Source organism: Cetorhinus maximus, chromosome 11, assembly GCF_964194155.1.
Source record: "Cetorhinus maximus chromosome 11, sCetMax3.hap1.1, whole genome shotgun sequence".
Lineage (NCBI taxonomy): Eukaryota > Metazoa > Chordata > Chondrichthyes > Lamniformes > Cetorhinidae > Cetorhinus > Cetorhinus maximus.
The window spans coordinates 89,389,238-89,411,987 of record NC_135889.1 but is presented as its reverse complement, the minus strand read 5'-3'; positions in this window follow the sequence as shown (position 1 = coordinate 89,411,987).

The following is a 22,750-nucleotide window of genomic DNA, read 5'->3' as shown; positions in this document are numbered from 1 at the left end:
CCACGGTGGGCAGGCTGTCATTTGCCTGCCACGCCATCACCTCACCACTTCATCATTCCGGGCGCCATATTTAAAGTCCAGCCATGCGCACACATCTCAGTGCGTCACTACAGGGAAGATGTCCATGAAAGGCAAAAAGACTGCAGCCTCCAGGTTTAATGACGTGTCACTGGAATGCCTTTTGGATCCCATGGAGGCTCCCCGCTGTGTCCTCTACACCCACCCTGGCCAGAGGATGGGCAGCGACATCCCCAATCCAGCATGGCAGGTGGTAGCAGTGGTCGTGAGTGCCAATGCCTTGCAAAAGAGGGCAGCCACCCAATGCCGCAACAGAATGATTGGTCTCATCCATTCTGCCAGTGTAACTGACCCTTTTCAACACTCTCAACTCACACACTCACAAACCCATCATGCATCCATGGGGAACACACACCTCAAGGGACAGCACCACTAGCTCCCACACACACCCTCACATCTCCATCAGGCTCATATCCTCTGGAGCTGTCGTCCTCATCCCATCCATGGCTCTGCTCACCACACAAACATTCCGCGCAGTGCCATGTGTCCTGCTCACACTCTCTCCATCTGTTTTTATGCAAGTGAAGCTTGCACACAACAGCAGGAAGAGGTCCCAGACTGGGGGTGGAGTTGTCCACATTAAGCCCCTCACTCACTTTGAGGAGCATGCCATTGAGTTGATTGCTGAGGATGTAGACCCTGCCTGCAGTGACGGTGATGTCGGCGGTGAACACCCTCATAAGGATCCTGCGCCACATCATCCCTCCCTTAATGCAACTGTGAGTGCTCTCTCCTGCTTTTGTCTCTGCTGACGTGCACTAATTATCTCTACTTTGGTTCACAGGGAGCTCTGCCAAGCGACCGACACCCTCACCCAGCCAGTCCCTCAGCTCCATCCAGGTCCTCATCTGCAGCCAACAGGACAACTCATTCAGTGAACAGGTGGAAATAAGCAGCCCAGCAGACCCATCACAGCGCTTACCCACACCCTTCACCAGTGCAGAGACACACATCTCGGTTGGACCTAGATCTAGAGTAGGCTCAGGTTCACAATCTGGTGGTCACGCATGGACACGTGTCTGCAGCAAGAGGAGGCAAGTGTAGCTGAGCTCCCGGCACTCGGAGGACTACTGGGGAGGAGGCCTGAGTCAGATGATGAGCCTCTGGATTTGGCCTTCCAACTCACCCTGGAGAGTCAGCAGAAGGTGGGGGAACATCACGCAGATCTGTTGGAAGCCCTCAACAGAGTGGCCCGAGAGTCAGAGGAGTGCATCCACCTGCTCTCTGATTAAGTGGTGCCCACATGTGCATGTATGGAGGTCTCCAAGGGGAGGATGGTGGATGTCATGGAGACCCTGGTCCAACAGAATGCAGAGATATGTGCAGACCTGCACTCAATTGCTGGAGCCATGGCTGAGTTCCTGCAGTGGCAACCCGAGTGGGAAATGGGGTACCTCAACATCCCTCCAGATGCTCCTGCCCCTTAACGAGTCAGGCCGGCACCCCTGGGCACCCGAAGGGGTGAGGAGCAGAGTTGGCACCCCTGGGTTATCCACTGAGAAATCTCAGAGGCTGTCCACTCCTTCCAAGTCCCTTTTGCCTGTGAGCCCCTCAACCTCGTCCTCTATCATCGCAGAGGGAGCAGCCGGCCTGTGAGTGATTCTGCTTGGAGAAGCGTGTGTGTGTGTGTGTGTGTGTGTGGCAGGGCCTTTTGGAGCCTTGTGCAAGCACTCTCCCACACACGTGAATCCTTCACATATCACACTCACCTCAATGTCCTGATCATCTTGAATACTGCCTGCTGGGGTTCGCTTTCAGTTGACACACAATCACCGAATCACAGAGCTTAAATAGCACAGAAGGAGGCCATTCGTCCCATCGTGTCTGCACCGGCTCTCCTTCACCTCTCCGCACTCCTTCCCTTACACTTTTCAACCCCCTTACACCTACCTCCCCAGTTGCTATCTTCTCCCACGTTACCCCCTCTTCCCCTCCGTACTCCCTTCCCCCCGAACACCTTCAATCCTCCCTCCCAACCCCACCCTCCTGACACCTTCATTTCCCCCTCCCAACATCACCCCAGATACCTTCATCACCTTCCGCCCAACCTCACCCCACCAACGCTTTCAATACCCCCTCCCAACCCCATCCACCTGACACCTTCATTGGCCCCCCTCCCAACCTCAACACCCCCCCAACATCGTTTCCTTTCCCAGCTGATCCTAGATCTTCCTCGCCCACTCCCATGACCATCATCCGTTGTGAGCATCAACGGTGACTTTCCAACTTCCATGAACTGCTTTGCAGCAGAGCAGTGTCCATGAAAATCCACCTAGCATGCCATGGTCATTCCTGCAGGATCCCGTTGCTGTCCAGCTCCAGCATCTTCTGCTCCTCGGATGTCCGCGATGTAAGCAAGGCCCTGGCGGGTAAGTTCTGACTTCTGCTCGTCAGACTTGTCAAGACGTGTTCTACACTGGCATGTTTTCCTGCTGACGTCGGCGGACAATCCAGCACGGGGGTGGGGATGAGTCCAGCGGGCTGGCCTTATATGCTGATGTATTACAATAAGTTTCCTGATGTCCGATGATAAGAAACACATACCACTACCAGCGGGCAGAGTGGACGATCGCAAACTGGTTTCACGACGTCATGAAACTGATTTTTGGCCTTCTCACCATATTGTCCGCTCATGCCACCGAACACACCCGATGCCAGTGGGCACAGAAAATCCTGGCTATCATGATTGTTGGCGTTATGGGAGCCTTCCAGGGAAAATATTTAAGCAACTGTAAATGAAGGTCAAAGGGCGATATTTTCTGTCCCTGTTGGCGCGGGCGTCATGATGGGCACGAGCAGACAATATGACAGGAAGGCCAAATATCGATTTCATGCCGCCGTGGAACCAGCTTGTTACCGCCCACTCCACATATCAATGGCGGGCCACATTTCCCACTGTCAGGAACAATATTTTAATACGCCTGCATTTCATTATAAGCCCTGTTCGCCAGAATCATCCCCTCACACTGGATCATCTAGGCAGGTTGGCGTGATTGCTTGACGAAGTGTTTCACAACTGAACATAAGCGATGTGCACCTGGTGCGCTGCACTTCACTTGGGACTTTGAGACTTGTTTGCCTTTGGGCAGCACTCGTGCTCATCAGTGCCAGGCTTCGCAGGCAGCACCACATTACTTTTAGTGGGGTTCACGGGCAGGTTGGGCTTGCTTGGGGAAGGGGGAGAAGTGGCCTCAGGCAAGGGAAGAGGCTTCGGGGCTAGGGTATTACTGGGGAAGGGGGGTATCCCAGGGTATGTGTGGGTACACATGTTCATCAGTGCAATAGGCCTCAAGATGGTGAGGGCTGTGGAGGCATACTCTAGAGGAGATGAGTCCAGATGGAGATGTGAGGGTGTGTGTGAGAGTGTGAGTGGTGATGTCCCTTGAGCTGGCAGTGAGTGAGATGCCAGTGAATGTGTGATGGGCTTGTGAGTGTGTGAGTTTAGAGTGATGAGATGGTTGCCTTACCCTGGCGGCACAGATGAGATCATTCATCCTCTTTCTCAACTGGATGGCCAATCTTTCCTGTGCAGCATTGGCACTGACCATCTCTGCCACTGCATCCCAAGTCAGAGTGATGACACTCATGGGCCTCTTGCAGCCAGGGTAGAAGAAATGTTTTGTTTGCATTTTCCATGGTCTTAATTTGATCTGCATTGTTACATTTACTGATTTGGGAATCCGTACTCTTGGGTCAAGAAGTGGGCTCTTTATTTCTACTAATAAACTGTACCACTTCACACTTACCTATATTGAAATGCATTGGCTATTTACATCATAGACGCTATTTTACAGGCGTATTTGAAGGTGGGGAGGCTCATAAAATAAAACACGTGGCCTTCCCACTGCCTTCCCGCCCACTCCTGACCTATCTCCCAAATTATGGTGAGTGGGGAAGATGTCAGGCAGCCCACTCAACTTTAGGCCTATTGAGACCCTTAAGTGGCCAATTAATAGCCACCTAAAGGCTTCATTCTGGCTCCGCTGCTATTTTATGTGCACCAGAGAAGTAGCCCAACAGCTTTCACTGCTCAGGCTGTTGTTGGGCAGCCCCCACAAGATCATACACTCTCTTTAACCCTCCCCCTCACAACCTCTCAAACCTGGCCCCCCAACACCCTCAAACCCTCACCATCCACGTTGGCACCTGCCAGCCAGGCCTGTCCAAAATACCGGACTTACCTTGAAGTCCAGAGTCCTCTTATTCTGGACTACCTGTAGTCCCAGCAATGCCCACCACTCGAACCTGGCACTGCTGGGACTACAGAGCTGCTGGGCAGTCAGATTGGCTGGCAGCTCTCTAAGGCAGGACTTCCACCCAGATGGGAGTCAGAAGTTTTACACTGAAACAGTTAAGGCTGCTCCCAGCATAAAATGGTTGCCGGGCAGCCAGCTTTTGGCTGGGTGGGCTGATGATCGACTTATCAGTCGGTGGGGGGGTGCAGGGAATAGGTTGCTGCATGAAGAGTAAAGGGTTAACATCAGGAGCACATGATACTGATGTAGCTACTGATGTAAATATGATGCAATGTCACATGACTAAGAGACCGAGATCTGGTGGGAAGCAGAAGTATAACCTAGGTAGAGTACTGGGCTGTATATAGATATGTAAATAAACAAGAATGTTTTTTGCAAGTCACAGTCTATGGTAGCACTCTTAGTATGATGAACCCTAAAGAAATCCCATCAAGACTGTGAATCCAAGACGCAACTTGGTAGTTGGTGCTTCCTGTCGACTGTTCATATGCACGTTCCGAGATATGCTGGGAGTGGGCAGAGCGTAAATACCCAGAAAATCTCCAAGAGAAGACTGCAGACCTGAAAGACCTATAAATCCTTGATAAAAGAACAAAAAAAAGTCAAAGACTCACCTAAGAATGGAGCATCATGAGTGCTGCATATGCAAGCAGACACATAGACCTGAAGTCCAGACAGCAATGAGCACAGATCACAATCTACAAGTCAAACTACTAAAGCAGCAACAGATACAGAGCTTAGGGTAAGCATATAGTCCACATTGCCAATCCCAGAACTGTTCAGAAGCACTGAAGGCTCACAACAGGCTTAAAACTGGGACAATTGGAGAAAGAGATTCTCCAGATATAGAACAGCTTCAGGTTTGCATTAGAAGGACGAGAAGGATCAAATTGGTACTTTACTCTATGCAGTAGGGGCCATTGCAGACAATGTTATTGCAAGACAGGGCATCAGTGAGGCTTCATGCTTATATGAGGAGGTCCTCCAGGCATTCGATTTATGCTTCTGCGTTCAAAAAATTTTTTATCATTGGACGAGCGAAAATTTAATAAGAGGAGGCAAAAACTGGTTGAATCCATGGACTAATTTATAAATGACCTGCAAGACTAGTGGACAATTACAACTATGGGATCCTCAGAGATGAATTAATACATAATCATATAGTGGTTGGGATTGTGGTTGATACTTTATCAGATCTATTACAAACGAGGGAAGATTTAACTCTCTCAAAGACAGTGCAAATAACGTGACAGACTGAGCTTAGGAAGGCAAAAGGAGTGGTTGTTCATGGGGAAAGCGATGTCTCTTGGGAAAAGATGAGTGAAGCCATTCAGTATGTCGGAAAAGAAGAGAAAGCGCAGTGAAGCAAAAGCCTATGAAATTGGGAAAAATCGCGCCAACCATCATCTTGAGATGCTCTTGATGCGGCAGGGAAACCCTATACAAGCAAGAAGAATGCCTATCAGGGGGAGCTGAGTGTCACAACTGTTGGAAGTTCGGACACTTTAAAATCATCTTTAGATCCAAAGTTCCAATAGCTCATAGGAAGAAAGAAATAACAACAAAACAAAACAAATAAAATCCAAGAAGTGGAAAAGCTACAGAAAAAAACAAATAACCTCTTAAGAGTGTTGCGATCCCAGCTGATGTTAATACTGCAGAAGTCAGATTCCAGAGTGAAATCTGGCTTAATAGATCCTAACTTTATTTTTTTGAAACCATACAGGAAAATTACTGAACAAATTCACAGGATTCTGCTGATGAACTTTTAACACAAAGAATAAAACATTTATTAAACAAGAAAAATGAACTATAATACACGACAAAAAGGTTGGACAGATCTTAATACAAACACAAGAAATTGATTCAAACTCACACTACTCCTTTTACCCAGCAATATCTTTACAGACAATTATACTTTAATCTTCTGGGTAAGTATGAGGTACACAAAATAACAGGTAAACTGTGGTCAGACATCCCACACTCCAAAGTAAATGATGGATGAGACCAAAGCAGATTTCATGGATTTCTCCCAGCCTGACGAAGGCAAAACCGCTAACTGCGCATGTGTGCAGGGCTGTTTCCTGGTCTGTAAACCGGAAAAACACTAACTGCGCATGTGCAGCCATTTCCCAACTGGCACATGCGCAGAAGGCCTGAAAAAACATTTTTAAAAACCCAAACTGCGGCCATTTCCCGGCCAGTGCATGTGCAGAAGGCCCTAAGCTCCGACCTCCGACTGCCAATTTAAAAGTAAATATCTGCAATTCATCACAGGATAAATTAATGAAACAGAAAATGATTATTGGAACATTAAATTAGACATTGATGGTAACCCCATTGAGTTCAAGCCAATACTGGTGCAAGTGTTTCAGTATTATCTGATGAAGCAAAATGGCTTAAAAAAAATCACATTACAGCCATCCTCCATCCAGTTGCAAGGTCCAGGAGGGATACACTAAAAGTAATAGGCCAGCACTTGGCAAGATTTTAAGTTACAAGTTTAAAGAAATTGTGAAACTTCTGTATGTGATACAAAACCAGGTGTCATTATTACTGAGCAGAAAAGCATGCTGCAGCTGAGGGTCATTTACAATGTCTAGTGAGGTATTAAGGAATTAATTTCCAGCCCTACTTTCAGGCTTAGGAAAGCTGAAAACAGAATAAGACATAACATTAAGGGCAGGTGTAAGCTTATATGTCTCTTTGTTAAATAATTAACTCAGTCCGTGAAAGGGTAACAATCTAACTCAAATAAAATACAGCTAAAAGTCTTCTGTGAGAAATATACATTATTTTTACAGACACAGAGTCCCAGACAAGACGCCTTGAAAGCAGGCTTTTCTTGACAGGAAGCCGTGCTTAAGCTGATAATTTGTACAGCTGCATTTTGATTTTCAAGAATTCTCACTCAAACAAAGAAGCTAGACAGTAGTCAATTTATTCAAATGTAACAGATTTTCTGTATATTTGAAACATAGGTAAACAAGTAGTCAGATTTGAGAACTTTGTGAGGAAGTCAGATCTCCGCCACTAGAGGGTTGAGATCTTACTAGATCTCCCTGTAAAATGAGGGAGAGACACTAAAAGCTAGGCTTTATACTTTTGATTGTAAGTATAAAACTAGTTTGTTATTTGTTCTAATGTCCTAACTAATTTCATTCTTAAGTGGATTTAAGATTTGAAGATAATATTTTTAGATGAATTAGTTTATCTTGTATTTACACTTTGTAGTATTCAAAACAATATTATAATGTAATCCAAGATTTAATCTTATAATAAAGCATTATATAGTAGCCATTAAAAAGGTTGTAGTCTCAATCTGTAAACCTCACGTACCCTATAACTCTTCTAGAATTCTTAATTATAAGACTAAATTCTGATAAAGGACTCTAAGACAGACAGATTTATTATAATGTATGTCTTTTTCTTCCTGAGATAATTTTGTTAAGTTTGAAAACTCCTAGAAGAAAGGCCATTTCTCTTAAGACCAAATTCCTATCTAGCAAAGCTGATTAATCTCTTGTGATATTTTAGAATTTATTTTTAGTTTAGATTTTAATCTAGCAATAAATTCAAAAGGGAGATTTACCCTTGCCGGGGTGGGGGCAGCGGGGGTGAGGGGTAAAGATAACAGAACTCTAACATCTTCACAGCAAAGAGGGTCCCTCACCCACACTTAGATGAAGTCAAGAGCAAGATTGAACACATGTTACAACAAGGGGTCATCTCTCCAGTAACCGTACTGACAAAGTGGTGTCCTGGAATGGTCACAGTACCAAACTCTAATGGTTCAATTAGTATCTGCGTGGACTTGACTCAATTAAACAAGTCAGTAGAGCATGAGATCCATCCGATGGTATCAGTGGATGAAAGTCTTCCCAAATTAGCAAAAAGCACCCTCTTCACATTAATGCACCTTTAATGCAGAAAAGTGTGAGGTGTTACATTTTGGAAGGTCAAACCAAGGTAGGTCATACACAGTAAATGGTAGGGCACTGAGGAGTGCGGAGGAACAAAGGGATCTGGGAGTTCAGATACATAATTCCCTGAAAGTGGGGTCACAGGTAGACAAGGTTGTAAAGAAAGCTTTTGGCATACTGGCCTTCATAAATCAAAGTATTAACTATAGGAGTTGGGATGTTATGGTGAGGTTGTATAAGACATTGGTGAGGCCAACTTTGGAGTATTGTGTGCAGTTCTGGTCGCCTAACTACAGGAAGGATATCAGTAAGATTGAGAGAGTGCAGAGAAGATTTACTAGGATGTTGCCAGGTCTTAAGGAGTTGAGTTACAGGGAAAGATTAAACAGGTTAGGACTTTATTCCTTGGAGCGTAGAAGAATGAGGGGAGATTTGATAGAAGTTTACAAAATTGTGAGGGGTATAGACAGAGTAAATGCGAGTAGGCTCTTTCCACTTAGATTAGGAGAAATAAACACGAGAGGACATGGCTTTAGGGTGAAAGGGGAAAGGTTTAGGGGGAACATTAGGGGGAACTTCTTCACTCAGAGAGTGGTGAGAGTGTGGAACGAGCTACCATCTGAAGTGGTAAATGTGGGCTCACTCTTAAGTTTTAAGAATAAATTAGATAGATACATGGATGGGAGAGGTCTGGAGGGTTATGGACTAGGTGCAGGTCAATGGGACTAGCGGAATAATATTTCGGCACAGACTAGAAGGGCTGCAGTGTTCTATGGTTCTATGGTTCACAAAATTGGATGCAAACAGTGGCTTTTGGAAGTTGCCTCTGGACAAAGAATTTAGATTTTTAGCTACCTTTATCACCACATTTGGTGATTATTGTTTTAACAGGTTACCATTCGGAATTGCTTCTGCATATGAGATATTTCAAAGAACTAGGTCTCAGACCCTGGGAGGCATGGAAGGAGTAACATGTCATATGGATGACATTCTCGTACATGGTTCATTGAGGGAAGAGCAAGACGTCGAGTGAGAGCAGTCCTCAAAGTTCTACAAGAAGTGGGTTTGATGTTAAATGGCAAATGTGAATTTGCAAGGTCCATGATAAAATTCTTAGGGCATAGTGTGCAAGCTTCGGGAATCACAGCCAACCTGCAGAAAACTAAGGCCATTAAAGAGTTCCCACAGCCTAAAAACATTGCAGAATTACAAAGCTCCCTTGGAATAGTCAATCAAGTAGGCAAGTTCCTACCAAACTTGGCAGAAATCAACAAGCTGTTACAACAGCTGTTAAGACAGGGTCATAGAAACATAGAAACTAGGAGCAGGAGTAGGCCATTCGGCCCTTCGAGCCTGCTCCACCATTCATTATGATCATGGCTGATCATCCAACTCAATAGCCTGCTCCGGCTTTCTCCCCATACCCTTTGATCCCTTTCGCCCCAAGAGCTATGTCTAACTCCTTCTTGAGTCAACAGTGGTGCTGGAACGTGGACCAGCAAAATGTTTTTGATAAGATCAAACATCTCCTAATTTCACCAAAAATTCTAGCGCACTATGATCCAGAGTTGCCAACAATTATAGTAGTGGATGCATCATCTACAGGCTTAGGCATAGTGTTGTAGCAAGTTCAAAAAGATGAACATGGAAGACCAGTTTATTGCACTTCAAGACCTCTCATGGACACAGAGAAGAGGCATGTAACCATTGAGGAAGAAGTGTTAGCAGCCACATTGTCCTGTGAGAAGTTCTCTGATTATGTCGTGGGATTAACGTTTAAAATTGAAATCGACCCACAAACTTTTGGGTACTCTTCTTAACTGAAAGAAAATTGCAAAAATGCCACCTAGAATTCAACATTTCAGACTGAGACTCATGAGATACAATTCAGTTACTGAGTATGTTGAATGGAAGTACCAGATGACAACAGATGCATTATCAAGCAAAACAGTGGAAGGACTCAAGGTGGAAGATCTAAATTTTATTGAGGAAGTGGAAGCATATACATCGTTCATTACCAAACACTTAGCAGCCACTGAGAAGAGATGAGTGATTAAGCAAGCACAATGGCAGGCTGATGAATGCATCAAAATAAAAGAGTATTGCCAGAACGGATGACAGGATTACACTCATAACACCCAATACTTCACCAACACTTCAAACAGAGAAAACATTTCACAATCATTGATGATTTCTTAATTTTAAACGACAGGCTAGTCATCCCTAAAACATTTCAACACAATGTTCTCCAAAAAATTCATCAAGATCATTTGGGAATAGTGAAATGGTGAGCAAGAGCCCAGCAGTCAGCCTGGTGGCCAGGCATCAGTCTCTCCAATGAAGAGTTAATCATGAATTGCCTTACGTGTGCAGTGAATAGCCAACAGCAGAGTGAACTACTGGCACCCTCCACTTTTCCTTCAAGGCCATGGTAGTGCCTGGGAAGGGATTTCTTTGAGTTTAAAGGCAAAGTTTTCATCATCGTCATTGATTACTACTCCAGATGGTTTGATGTGAGTAGACTGCAGAGCACCAAGGCAGAGGCAAATAATCTAAGAAGAACCCTTGTGACACATGGCATCTCAGATGTTGTGGTGTCAGACAATGTACCTCAGTTTGCGAATGAGCTATTCTACAACTTTGCGTAAGAATATGGTTTCATGCATGTGATAAGTTTGCCTAGATATCCTCAGTCAAATGGAGAAGCTGAAAGAGGAGTTTGAACAATCAAGGAATTGATGAAAAAGAATGAAGATATTAACTTAGCCCTTCTTAACTACAGAACTTCACCACTAAAAAACGTAATCTCACCATCACCATTGATGGGAAGATGGCTGTGAACACAATTTCCAGCTCTACGACAAACGCTACAACCTAACATTACCTCAGATGATTGTGAGAGAGTTAGAAAATGTGAGGAGCAGCAAAGACACAAACAAGCTCCTAATTTCAACTTCAGACACAGAGCACGAGACTTAAAAGTGCCACAGCCCGGGGAGAGAGTGTGGTTAAAGATCATCAGAAGTAAGGCATTGCAATAGAAAGAGCTCCACAACTGAGATCTTATAGAATTGAGACAGACTAGGGAAATTTCAGAAGGAACTGAAGAGCCTTGATATCATTGGGGAGGAAACCATTGGAACCTTGGACATACTATTTAGATCTGGATGGAGACAAGGAACCGGAAAAAAGTAGAAACTCTACAAGCACCCAGGTAGGAGGCACTCCAATCAAACATGTTTCCAATGAAATTTTGACCAGATCAGGAAGATTGGTCAAGGCACCACAGAGGCTAATCCTGTGAAGTGTGAGACTTTGTGGGGAGAGGTAGGAGGATGCATATAGTGGAATAAAGACTTGGGAGATGTAGAGTAAAGGATTAACATCAGGAGCACCTGATACAGATGTAACTATGATGTAATGTCACATGACTAAGATACAGTTCTGGAGGGAAGCAGATGGTGGGCAGTAGAGTACTGAGGTGTGTATAGATCTGTAAATAAATAGGATGTTTTTTAGAGTAGTGGTCTATGGTAGCATTCTTAGAATAACAGGCAAACCCTAAAGAAACCCCATCAAGAGCCATGGCTCAAGGTAAAACACTCTTTAAAATCCAGCCCCATCTGATCAAATGTCCAAGGATATGTACTTTGAGAGTTGCCAACATTATACTGATCATAGAATCTTAACCTGATTTGTGGTGGATGTGTCAATTTTCGACTTCGGTTACTCTCTAGACATTAAACAATTTCACCATAGTTTCTTCTGGTTTGAGTACTCAAAGCCAGCCAGCAGCACCTGGTGTTGCTTGAGATAAAAAATAGAAAATGCTGGAAACAGTCAGCATGTCAGGCAACATCCGTGGAGAGAGACAGATTCCCAACACAGATGCTACTTGACATGCTGACTATTTCCAGCATTTGCTGTTTTTGTTTCATATTTCCAGTATTCTACTTTTTTTGTCTTGTTTGGGTGTCATTTTGTTTTTTGCTCAAGTGGTAGGCTCTAGCATTGTAAGCATGGATTAACCTTTTTTCTTTTTACCTACTGGATGAGGGTGTGCTGAAACATTTCTGCCCCCCGGGCACATTTCTCTTCAGCAGTGATACACAGTTACAGTCAAAACAGACTTTTCTGGTGATTTCTGAGCTATAGGCATGGAATTTCCAATCAACACATTTGGAATCCTGATCAATTGCTTGTAATGGGAGTCAAGGGGCTCGTTTTCTGTTTGTTGAGGTGATATAAACAGGCTCAGCTATGATGATCATCACTACATCACTGAACTTCACCAATAGCAAGTATCCCAATGCTCCTTAGAGGAAACAATAGCAATCTCATGTGCTTATTAGTTGTCTCACTTGTGCTAACAACCCATTTATATATGCAAATTATTTTATTTCGTTAAATGTCTAACTGACCAGCCATTCGAAAACAAACCTTAGGATGCACTTCTGTTACAATGCATTGTGGACACTGCAGGAGTCTAGTGTGTGTAATGGCTCTGATTTTTAAAAAATTCCTTATTCCAATCAATCCAAAGGTATACTAACAATACATGAATTACTGTTTAATTTTATAACTGTAGATTGAAATAGATGGAACCAGGAATTTCTAATAGAAAGTGCAAAATGATTGTTTGCTGGAGGGAATGTTAGTTGATTTTTCATACAAGAATGCAGATCAGCTCTTAGCTTTCAGCCTTGTTTGAACAGAACAAAAATGCTTCATTAAATATTCATTGAATTGCGAGAAAATGTGACTGGTAATTCTAAGGATTGAAACCAAAGCTGTTTCTTGACATATGCATCTTATCCTGTGGCATTTTTCTCACTTATTGGAATGACTGAAGGTGAGTTTAAATCTGAACTAGGTACCTAAAGTTTGCAATGTGATTTGGGCCAAATCTTCTTGTGCTTGGTTCAAAACCAAATTTCTCTTAAGGTGGAGAAATTCTCGATTGTTTAAGAAATCCAAACACAAAGTGAAACAAAAAAAACCTGTAGCTCAACCAAATTGTCACTTTCACGATTGACTCCTGTTGGGCAGAATTCAGTGCAGCCCATTGCACTGGGAAACATGGCAGCTGGGCTTACTTAAATTGCAGGAGAGTCTGTGTGTCAGTCTCCTGGTGGCAAGAAAACCTCCTGCAATTAAGTCAAAAACAAGAAGGGGCTGATGCAGGAAACTTTCCCGCTCATGGCAGGATGTCAAATAGGCTCATTAATGAGCCAATTGAAATCAATTATCCCTGAGCCCACCAGAATTTTGTGGTGGCTATCGGGTTTGCCAAAGTCCTATGGTGGAGCGGGGTGGGGTCTGCCATTGTCAGGTACTTGGTGCCCAATAAAGAGACCTGGTATCAGTAAGAGGAAGGGCGCTGCAGGCCACCGACCTTGTCTCCAACCCCACCCCCGCCCCTCCCTTCCCTCCTGTGACATCGTCCCTGCATCCTAACCTCACTCACCTAAGTCCAGGGATCCAGTAATGACCCCTGGTGAAGTCCTTGCAGCCCTACAAACAACAGCATTGCACATGGTGGCCCTGCCGGCACTGGAGAGCTACCGGTCTTTGATTTCTGCTGCTGAGGTCCTAAATTGCAGGGAAGGCTCAGTGGTGGCCAGTTAAGTGCCTGAGAGGTGTTGTATGATGTTGTATGATGTGCCTGCATGCCATTGTAATGTAAAGCTGCTCAGCAGAGCAAGGGTAAATGTGGGACTGGAGAATAGCACAGCCCACGGAATCATGTATAGAGTCACATGGTAACAGTCTAGAGAGAACAGTCCGGAAGCAGCCTGCATGGAGAAACCACATCATGCATGACATTAACCTGGGATCTGTAAATAGTTAGAGATTAACAATAAACAGTTTATATTTAAATATACAAATCTCGAGACCTCATCATTGAGACATCTAAAGAACCATATCACAACAGTTGGGCCTCCTCCATGAAAGCGACTTGTGCTTCGCACCAGTGGGCAGGGATCATGTCTGGAACATTACAATCCACCCATACTCATTTTTAGAAATACAGATCAGATGATGAAACATAATATTTAAATTGAGGTCAGCTTGCTCAATCTTTTCAAAGCTTTGTTTAATTAAATTAGTTAAATTGATGTAAATTAAAGACATATTGCAAGTATTATACATACGCTGCCTTGTTTGTTTATGGCATAGAGCTTAAGTTGTACTAAATTAATCATTTTTAGATCAAGCACGGTATTAAAAAAAGCTGCCAGATATTGCATACTAATCATTGCAGTAGAAATGGCAGTAATTTTCATTTTGTGGTTCTAAACATAATTTATTCAGGACTTTCTACTGAGCCTAAAAAACCTTCTTACTTAAAAGTTAAATAATTCACTGAGTTTTCCATATTGTAACCACCACTTCCTGAGTTCATGATTATTGTATGGATGTGTAATTTTTATAAATTTTTATAAATTGCCCTCATAATGTCACAAACACTAGGCAGAAAATGAAAAGTGGTTACTCTTGTAACTTAGCAAAGTAAAACAGCTGGATTATGGACAACAAGGTCTCACAAACAGAAGTGAGTAAATTTAAATAGAAAATGTTGGAAATTTTCAGCAGGTCAGACAGCATTTGTGGAGAGAGATTAACAGAGTTAGTGTTTCAGGTCTGTGAACCTTCACCAGAGCAGTGAGTAAATGATCAAATATTCTTATTTAGTGGAGGTGGTTGAGAGATAATTGTTAACCCAGGTAGTTTCTCTGCTTCCAGATAGCGCCATGGGATCTTTTACATACACCTCAGAGACAGATTGGGCCTAGGTTTAGTGTCTCATCCAGTAGATGGCATTTTTGACAGTGGAGGACTCCTCGGTATTCAACTGAAGTTTCAGCCTAGATTATGAGGGTGAATTACCCCTGGGTTTTCTTGCTCATTATTTTTAATTTATGCAGAAAAGCTAAAGAAACATCAAAAAAGCTGCGTAAATGGTATTTGTGCTATTTTTCCATTGCTTCTGCAGCTGTTATTGGCAGTTGAGTGGATGAGAAGAGGCATTCCTAAGTTAATTAACCCCTTATTCGCTTATCTCTCTGGTATGAGACATCAACTTGCATCCTCTGTCTCAGAGGCAAGAATGCTACCAATGAGAAAAGACTGGCATACAATCCCTGTTGTATGATTGATTTAGCAGCAACATTTTCTGTATGCAATTATACATGTGTATAATTCTGAGTGTCTCAGGAATATTAAGTCCAACTTCTGCTTAGGTTAAATGGTAGCTGTGGTGAATGCTGGAATTTTACATTGAACATTGGAAGTATGTGATTTCTCCTCTGCTCGACCTGGGTTGGTATATGTTCCCTTGGCTTTTAAATATTCTGCTGGGCATAATGAATGAACGAACAAACTTGCAGTTATATAGTGCCTTTCATCAGGCATCAGGCATTTCAAAGTGCATCACTGTCTATGAAGTACTTCTGAAGTGTATCACTTTTATAATGTAAAAACTGACAGCCACTCTACACACAGCAAGGTCTCACAAAAAAGCAATATAGTACACAGCTTTTACTCCAAACCAGTGAAAATATGCTACGTAAATATTTATTGCCCAGGAAAATTAGGAACCAAGGTTCAAAGTAATGGATTTTTTAATAAAAGGCACTGAACTTATAATATTTCTAGTTTTTGCCAGTCATGGAGCCATGAACAAAAACTGTCTAGGAAATGGAGTGATGAACATATTTTATGGTGTGGGGGGAGAGGTGGGGCAGGTAGTTAATTCTACCTTTTTTACTTAACATCTTTTAATGTGATTGTCCTAAATGTAGCAGGTAAGTTTATGAGACAGGTAAATTATATGCAATTATCACCTAATTGATTACAAGTTTTCCCATGCATTTATTAATGCAAGTTTTCAGTCAATGGACTGCTAGCTGTGCTAATGATCCAGCTAATCTCTGGCAATGACATTAAATTATTTTATTATTTTGTAATAAGGCAATTTAATGTAATGAGGAATGTGATGTTGTGGCAATAATGGAGACCTGGCTCCAAAGAGGGCAGGATTTGTTATTAAATACCCTATATACTTGAGTGATAGTCGATCTCATGCAAAAGTCAACCCCTGATGTTTGGGCACAAAATCCATAATTTTTCATATATCTTGTGGATAAGTTGCCCCTTGTTTTTGAGGGACAGTAGAACACCATGTTTTCTCATGTTTTATGGTGTACAACGTTACACCAGAAGTCCGCAAATGTGCAAATGTCACATGCTGTTCAAAAAGAGGATGTAAGGATACGCCTCGAAACTACAGCCAGTCAGTTTATCCTCAATGGTGGGAAATCTTTCAGAAACAATAATCTAAGTCAAAATTAACTGTCACTTGGACAATTGTGGATTAATTAAGGCAAACAGCAAGGATTTGCTAAAGGCAAATTGTGGCTAACTAACTTGACTGAATTTTCTGATGATGTAACAGAAAGGATTAATGGGGGTAATATAGTTGATGTGGTTTACATGGACTTTCAAAATGCAGTTGCTAAAGTGCCACATAATAGGCTTTTCACCAAAGTTGAAGCTTATGGAATAAAAGAGCCAGTGGCAGCATGAAATTGGCTAAAGGACAGGAAACAGGGAGTAGTGGTGAATAGTTGTTTTTCCGACTGGAGGAAGGTTATAAGGTTGGATTCCCTGGGGGTGGGTACCTGGATCACTGCTTTTCTTGATATTTATTAATGACTTGGACTTGAATGTGCAGGGGGTAATTTCAAAATACACAGTGACAAAAACCTTGAAAGTGTAGTTAATAGTGAGGTGGATGGTGTTAAACTTCAGGAGGATATAGACAGGCTGGTGGAATGGGCAGACAAATAGCAGATGAAATTTAACACAGACGAGTGCAAAGTGATGCATTTTAGTTGGAAGAAAGAGTAAAAGCAATATAAACTGAAGGTTACTGTGGTAATTATAGTTTTATCTAAGAAAAATGCTATAAAGGAAGGTCACATGATCTTGTGTAACCAATAGTGGAGTAGCACAGGCTAACTCTGTAGTTAGCTAGTAGTTAGCTGGAAGTCAGTAGTCTGCAAGTGAGCAGTAGAAGTAAATAGATAGAGTTTGGTGTAGAAGCACGCATGCGTAGCTGCTGAGTACCTTGTAAATAAACAGAATGTGTTCCACCTAAGAAGTGTCTGCAGAACTACTCTATCTAAAATACCAACTTGGTCACCCTGCAACAAGCATGCAGTTGGGATTCGAGTCGCAACAGTTACACTTCTAAATGGTGTGAGAATCCTGGGCTTTAAAAATAGAGCCATAGGGTAGAAAAGCAAAGAAAAGCAAAAACTTTTCTGAAACATTGGATCTGGGCACCACACTTTAGGAAGGATGTGAAAGACTTAAAGAGGTTGCAGAAGAGATTTTCTAGAATAGTTCTAGAGATGAGGGACCTCATTTACTTTGACAGCGTTCAAAGTCATAACAGGTATAGGGTAGATTGACAGAAACAGTTCCCAGAGGCAGAAGGGTCAAAAATCAGAGGATACCAATTTACGGTGATTGAAGAAAATCTTTTTTATATAGCAAGTCAACATGAAAAGGAATGCACTGCCTGAAGGGGTGGTGGAGGCAGATTCAATCGTGGCTTTCAAACAGGAATTACATATGTACTTGAAGGAGAAACAATTTGCTTGACAACAGGGAAAGGGTGAGGGAGTGGGTCTGCTGCATTGCTCTTGTAGAGAGTTGCCACAAACTCAACAATCTGAACGGCCTCCTGTGTTGTAATCGTTCTGTGATTCTATGATTGCATTCCACATTAAAAGCAGCATATGCCAGTGAAGGAAAGACAAATTACAGTACATATTTAAAAATCAGCTTCTGAAACGTTGGGGGTATTTTTTCAGTAACTACTGTGAATCCTTTGAAAGGAAATGGTTTCATTAAACACTCCAAATTGTAATAGGCTCCAAAATTGAAACGTGCTGTACCAAAAATAACCACTCACATTGAAAATACATATACCAAAACTCCTCAAGAAAAGGTTGAAAACCAAGGTGAATCCAGAAAAGAACAAATTGAGGGTGGACTATCATAAACGTTAATGGCAAAGACAGAAATAGCCACCATTGAAATATTGTATATTGCCAAGAAAATCAGCCCGACTTTATACCCTGATGATTGAAGATAAGGGAACGTCCATCAACTCCAAGGATTCTGATAAGGTATATTTAGTGAATATATTGCATTTAAAATGCCTAGATAGAACCTGAAAAGATAACATGAATGTCTCACCAAAAGTTTATGATACATAAAGGCACGCATTAATGGTCATTGTTCATTTACCTACATTTCAACATGCTTTCACACCAAAAAGTGTATTTCATTTCCCCATATAACAGAGCCCAAGAACATCTGTTCTTAAATCCCACTTTGTTATCAATAGAGATAATCCACTACCAAACCACAAATAATAGCTTAAGACAAATGCTGATATCTTGTTTGCGGAGGAGGTAGAAAAAAAATCAATATCTATTCCTTTGCATCTTTGATGGGGAGCCATTATCAGAGAGGGATAATACAGCTAACAATACAGGGAGCCGAGAAAACTTGCAAGATCCTCCATATGACTAAACCACAAATTTAAGGCTTTCTTCTTCATTTTGCTCCTGGTAAACAAGAAAGAACAACAGGCACAGGAATCAAGAACTACTCCTTTACCTAAGTGATGAAACAGCAAACAGAAAAAAGGGAATTTTATTTGTAAGGAGTGGGTGGAACTCTGTCAGCTCTTCTGAAATGTGACTTGGAACATCTGTCTGTCAACCGTGCTATCTTATCAATGACTGATATGTTTGTTGTTTGTGACGGAGGAAAGACAATGAGTAGGTATTCCTTAGCACCATTGATTGTGAGCCAATATGAAACTCAGAATTTCATAAAGATAAAGAGAACTTCAGAGTCAGTTTCACTTTTAGACCATTTCACACATTCTAACCATTTGTCTCTCAATGGATTTGCTTTTACCTTCATAGGCCAACGTTTACAAGCGTTTTACATCAGATGCTGTGGAAACCTCTCTCACATCTGCATCTTCAAGTCTGCATGATTAACAAATCATCATAGTTTGAGATTTTATGAAAAACAATCAGAGATTTTGTAGGTGCCTGTGTTTATAAAGGCTATTATATCTAAAAACAAACTCAGCTCTGCCTTCATAGACAGCTGAAGTACTCTGACTTTCAAAAACAAAATCTCTGGTTGAATTAAGCTGTGAAGACCTGCCAGTGATCCATAATAGTCAATTTACTTTCATTGCACAACAAACCTCAGTGATTGAGACATAGGCAACAGTGTGTTGAGGTTTATTGTGCACCAACACTGCAATATTCATTCAACTGCTTCTAACAGCTATCTCATTCAATTGGTTATGTTTCTAGAATCTATTATTAAAATATTGAACTAAATCTTAAAATTCTTTAATGTAAAGGCAAAATACTGCAGATGCTGAAAATCTGAAACATAAACAGAGAACGCTGGAAATACCCAGCAGGTCAGGGAGCATCAGGCAGTGTTAAGATTTGAGATTGGTGACCTTTCATCAGAACTGGCAAATGTTATGAATGTAACATATTTTAAGCAAGTGCAGTGGCAGAGAAAGGGGGGATGGAAGGAACAAAAGGGTAGGTCTTTGATAGGATGGGATTAAATAGTGATTAAATGAAAAGGGAAGATGGTTTTTGAATTTGATGTTGACTCTGGCAGGTTACAAAGTAAAATGGGTGTTAACACATTTCTCCTGTTCTGCAGCTATATGGCGTTTTGGCTGCTTGTACCTGAATATACCTGAAGAGGACTCAGCAATGTAAATAACATTTAAATAAATGTCAGATTCACTCATATACTCAGATTCGCTGTCCTAGTGTCAGCTACAGTTCAGGGGAAAAATCTGGTCGTTGGCTTCCAGAACTTTCATTTATCTTTGTCTGGTATTCTCAAGAGAGTCCTTTATCTGTGACATTTTGAATTAAAACAAATGGCTTCGATGCTTCTGTCCTAAGTTGCAAAATGCTGTTAGTCCTTTACAATTAGTACTAGGGTCAGAGGAGGGGAAATCATCCCAAGCTCCCATGACAACTGCTGGCATCATTTGCCTCAGCCTCTCCAGAACCACTGTTTCCTTGTCACAAATTAGGAATCTGTTCCTCCCTTTATCTGCATCACGACACCTGCAATGAAGTGAGAACTTACACTCACATCAGCCTCTTCTTATCCCAGAACCATCATTCTTCATAGTCATAATTATTTTTGCTATTTACAGAATCACAGAATTTTAACAGCAAAGAAGGAGGCCTTTCGGCCCATTGTGTTTGCATCGGCTCTCCAAATGAGCATTATAACCTAGTGCCATTTCCCTGCCTTTTTCCCATACCCTTGCACATTATTTGAACAGAAACAATCTTCTGATGAATGCCCTCTTGAATGCCTCGATTGAACCTGCCTCCACCACACTTCCAGGCAGTGCATTCCAGACCCGAACCACTTATTGTGTGAAAAAGTTTTTTCTCACGTCACATTTGCTTCTTTTGAAAATCACTTTAAATCTGTGCCCTCTCATTCTTGATCCTTTTATGAGCGGAAATAGCTTCTCTCTATCTACTCTGTCCAGTCCCATCATAATTTTGATCAATCTTCAAGGAGAACAGTCCCAGCCTCTCCAATCTATCCTCATAGCTGAAGTTTTTCATCCCTGGAACCATTCTTATAAACCTCTTCTGCACTCTCTCCAATCTGCTCACATCCTTCCTATAATGTGGCACCCAGAACTGTACTGAATAATCCAGCTGAGGTCTAACGAGTGTCTTATATCAATTCAACATAACCTCCCTGCTCTTGTTCTCTTTGCCCCTATTAATAAAGCCCAGGATACTATATGCTTTATTAACTTCTCTCTCCACCTGTCCTGCCACCTTCAATTATCTATGTACATATACACCCGAGTCTTTCTGATCCTGCATCCCCTTCAAAATTTCACCCTTTATTTTATATTGTCTGTCCATGTTCTTCCTACCAAAATGCATCACCTCACACTTCTCCGCATTGAACTTCATCTGCCACCTATCTGCCCACTCCACCAACTTGCCTATGCTCTCTTGAAGTTTCACACTGTCCTCCTTGCAGTTTACAACTATCCCAAGCTTCATATCATCCGCAGATTTTGAAATTGTCCCGTGCACACCAAGGTCATTAATATGTATCAGAAAAAGCAAAGGCCTCAATACCGACCCCTGGGGAACTCCACTACAAATCTTCCTCCAGCACAAAAAATATCCATTGACCATTGCTCTCTGCTTCCTATTTTTCAGCCAATTTTGTATCCTCACTACTACTGTCCCTTTTATTCCATGAGCAATAACTTTTCTCACAGGTCGGTTGTGTGGCACTGTATTGGATACTTTTTGAAAGTCCATGTACACCACACCAACAGCATTACCCTCATCAATCTTTCTGCTACCTCTTCAAAAAACTCCAGCAAGTTAATTAAACATGATTTCCCCTTTAGAAATCCATGCTGGCTCTTCCTTATCAACCCATATTTTTCCATGTGACCACTAATTCTACCCCGAATAATTGTTTCTAGAATCTTGTCTACCACTGAATTTAAACAAAAAGCTAAAAGCTACTGCGGATGCTGGAAATCCAAAACAAAAACAGAATTACCTGGAAAAACTCAGCAAGTCTGGCAGCATCGGCGGAGAAGAAATCAGTTAACGTTTCGAGCCTTCATGGCCCTTCGGCAGAACTGGAGCATAGTTAGAAGAAGGGAGAAATATAAATTGGTTTAAGGTGGGTGGGGGGGGGGGGTGGAGAGACACATTGAGGGTGTGGTGTGGTGATTGTGGAGATGAGCAGATAATCAAAAGATGTCACAGACAAAAGGGTCAAAGAGGTGTTGAAGGTGGTGATATTTGTCTGAGAAAAGTGCTAATTAAGAATGGAAGACAGGATATTCAAAGTACAGCTCTAGTGGGGGTGGGGTGGAAAGACTAAAGGTTTTAGTTTTAGATTTAAAAATAATGGAAATAGGTGGGGAAAGAAGAATCTATATAAATTATTGAAAAAAAAGTGGGGGGGGGGGGAAAGAAATGGGGTGGGGATGGGGGGAGGGGGAGTTTAAGATCTAAAGTTGTTGAATTCAATATTCAGCCCGGAGGGCTGTAAAGTGCCTAGTCGGAAGATGAGGTGCTGTTCCTCCAGTTTGCGTTGGGCTTCACTGGAACAATGCAGCAAGCCAAGGACAGACATGTTGGCAAGAGAACAGGGTGGAGTGTTAAAATGGCAAGCGACAGGGAGGTTTAGGTCTTTCTTGCGGACAGACCGCAGGTGTTCTGCAAAACGGTCGCCCAGTTTGCGTTTGGTCTCTCCAATGTAGAGGAGACTGCACTGGGAGCAACGAATGCAGTAGACTAAGTTAGGGGAAATGCAAGTGAAATGCTGCTTCACTTGAAAGGAGTG